The 3246-nt window shown below is 41.9% G+C and overlaps 1 pseudogene; it reads right to left on the bottom strand.

The window, feature by feature from the left end:
- Positions 1–2215: 2215 nt before the first annotated feature.
- Positions 2216–2982, bottom strand: LOC116075249 (annotated as a pseudogene).
- Between the last annotated feature and the right edge of the window lie 264 nt (positions 2983–3246).

The following is a 3246-nucleotide window of genomic DNA, read 5'->3' on the forward strand; positions in this document are numbered from 1 at the left end:
TTACAAAGCTTGAAAGATACCTTACAAGCATACCCTAAGACTCCACTGGAGGTAGTGGCTTCTAGACGTTCACCTCCAGTTAACTTCTACCCTAATAACAAAACATCCCTCCAACCACGTCTCCTCCATCAACCACCACACAATGTTAACATGGATGCCACAGCTGACTCCAGCCCCTGCTTGTCGCCCTCCCCTGGTCTTTCAGTTATGACTTGATCTGCATGAATTCTTTGTTCATTTTTGATCCCATTCCCACAGAATGGAATCAAATTTTATTCTTTTCCAATTCCACACGTTAAAGAAGGCACATACAAACAGCCACGTCATCTCTCACAGGAAGGCTGAGCAGCTGTTTCATGAATGGCAGCACAATTAAAGCTAAAATAGTATAAAAATGTGAAAAAATCCCTTTTACTGTCCACTCTCAAGTACAGGAAGATAGGTGACAGTGTCTGCTAGCCAAACATTGTGTTCCTATTGATTTGGGCTTTCCAGCTCCATGCACCTCCCACTTCTGTGCATATGTGGCTATGTGTGTATAATCTACGCAGTGTAGTAGCCTCTAATGCTTTCTGCTAGTTTGCCTAATCATTAAACTACTTAACCAATTCGAGTACTATTATATCACATTGAAAAACTTTACATAATCGCGTCTTTAAAATAGTAGAAGCATCAATACATTTATTTGGCTTGTAGAGGACTGAAATATTACAGATAACATTGTCTAGTTTCCTTCTTTCTTTCTTTCCTTTCTTTTTAAAGAATATGGCTCTTAATACATTGGCTTTCTCAGTTCCCAAGTGAAAGTCATTTTAAAAATTTATGAAGCTTACTTGAAGCATAGAGGTTCTTTCTCTTCTGATTTGGTCAAATATATGTCAGGTGTTTGACAGCACTTAGAACTTATGTTTAATCTTCGCAGGCCCTTCGTGGTCAGCTATTTCAACCTATTCTGAGGTGTTTGTTGAAGCTTCTCACTAAGCCAGCAGAGGGCATTTCTCACTCCTCTGCACTGCTTAAGGGAGCAAATGCAGAGGCTGCATAAACACAAGTGTTTACCTCAAATCAGCAGAGCCCTGCAGATCTGTTTTTGAAAGTCACAAAAATATAGAAAGCACAGACTGGTGTCCCAGGGCCTCATTTAGAAAGCCAGGATTATGTGTGATGTCAAACTGGGAGGGAAGTGAACACGTTGTCCGTGTATTGGATGAGTCTTGAGCTCCAGTCTCTCCCCATAGTCCTTCCTCCCTTTCTAGATCCAGGAATGATGGGCTTGGGCTGAGTTTTGTTACAGATAGTACAAGATTCCATTTTCAAGCCAACCAGTTGAGTTTCTTTCTTTTCAATTCTGCATTTATTCCTCTGCCCTAAAGTTTGGGGCAGTTGAACAATGGATGCTTGAATTCTCACCAAAGAGCAGAAACAACAGCTGTCAGTGTGATTCTTCAACTGCAGGTTTCTTTCTCCCAGAAATAAAGTATCATGGGGAAGTATTGTCCTCTGTTTGGTTATAGCAGACATACAAGCCCTGAGGCCTTGCAGTGAAGGAGAAGTATCTACCTTTTTACTTTCAGTTACAGTAAAAAGAATGAAGATATCTTTTGTCAAGGAGTTACAAGTTAGCCTTTCTTTAAAAGCCCTAGACTTTTGCAAAAGCACTGCTATCCAGATATAAATCCTGTCTCTCCCATGTTTATCTTTTCTATCAGCTCCAGTTTCATGTTGAAAAGATTGTGTGTGTGTGTGTGTGTGTGTGTGTGTGTGTGTGTGTGTTCACATAGTTTGAAAAGGGGAAACTCCTTTATCCTTAGAGAAAAAGAAAACAAAACAAAACAAAAGACTCTGAATAGATCCCCCCACACACACACACTCCCCCTTCCTGAAGGGTTTTGCTTGCTGTCCACTAATCTCTTTGCCCATGGCTGCCTTTGCATCTAGTATGTTCTAGAGTTGACAGGTCAGAGGGAAGGATCCCTCAGCAGCAGTGCTTTTTGAGATGGAGTTGTGCTCAATGAGTCCTCACCCAAGAAAGGAACAAAAACTACAACCTAATCTTCACTCCCAAGCTGCCTTGGGCTTAGTGTCTGCTCATACATATGTTCTGTTTTGTTTTGTTTTGTTTTAGCTGCACCATATGTAATTCCTTGTGCCATTTTCTTTTGTCTATTATTTTTCATGATGACCCTGAGCTATGTCTTCCTCCTCAGTTCTGACACTACTCAGCCTTCATCGTTTTCTTCACTTTGCCAATGTAGGCCTCAAAGAAGAAATGGCAGAAGAGCACAAGGTAGCTGAGGTACATGAGCGAGGACCAGAAGATGTTCTGAAAGTGGGAGTAGCAGTTGAAGATGAGGTAGTTAATGACACAGCTCATCAGCATCGGAGTGATCTGGGACAAGGTGATGAACGTGGCAAACTTACAGGAGACTCGGAAACCAGAAGCCTGCAAGGCATAGTAAGAGCACATGACAGCATGCACGCCATAGTTCATAGTCATGAACCAACCACCCCCAGCTATACCATCTCTTTGTAGAAGTCCCAAGAGTACAGAAGCACAGTGGTGTGGTGGTACCAGTGCAAGAAGATCAGCTTCTGCGTCCTCAGAATGATGAAGATCATATCACCTAGTTCGGATGCTTTGCTGAGCACAAACGCATAAGCCCAGAATTTGCTGACAGGTCCATTGTAAAAACTCTGGTCACAAACTGACTGCTTCAGGCCTTTGGTCATCAAGATGTACAGCATGTAAGCACCACTTCGAAGAGCACTGGATCTACTGAAGATGGCAAGAGTCAGCTACAGAGCACGAGCGACTTCCGCAGTTCAAACTTGGCTCGCTTGTTCATTGAATATGAAGGCAGCAGACAGCGCAGAAAACAGGAAAGATTTCTTCCAGTTTTCCTGCATCCATTGGATGACTTCATTCTCATTGAACTGCTTTTTGAATTCGTATTCTTGTAAAGTCAACACTGACATGTTCATTGAGACTGATCTTTGGAATCGCTACGTATTCTCTATACAAAATAAAAAAAAAATCTGTAAAGAGCCTTTTATTTTGAGTGCTCTCCTGTCTGTTTACCCCTCCCCCCACCCTAGGTATTGCCCTGCTGTCAATCTCCTGGATGATCTCTCTCCCAGCCTCTCAGCTACATCCAGGGTTGAGCATTGCCTGTGCCTCCACTCCCAGCTCCTATGATTTACATTTACAGCAAGATTTTATATATATATATATATATATATATATAT

The sequence above is a fragment of the Mastomys coucha genome, unplaced genomic scaffold (assembly GCF_008632895.1).
Source record: "Mastomys coucha isolate ucsf_1 unplaced genomic scaffold, UCSF_Mcou_1 pScaffold3, whole genome shotgun sequence".
Lineage (NCBI taxonomy): Eukaryota > Metazoa > Chordata > Mammalia > Rodentia > Muridae > Mastomys > Mastomys coucha.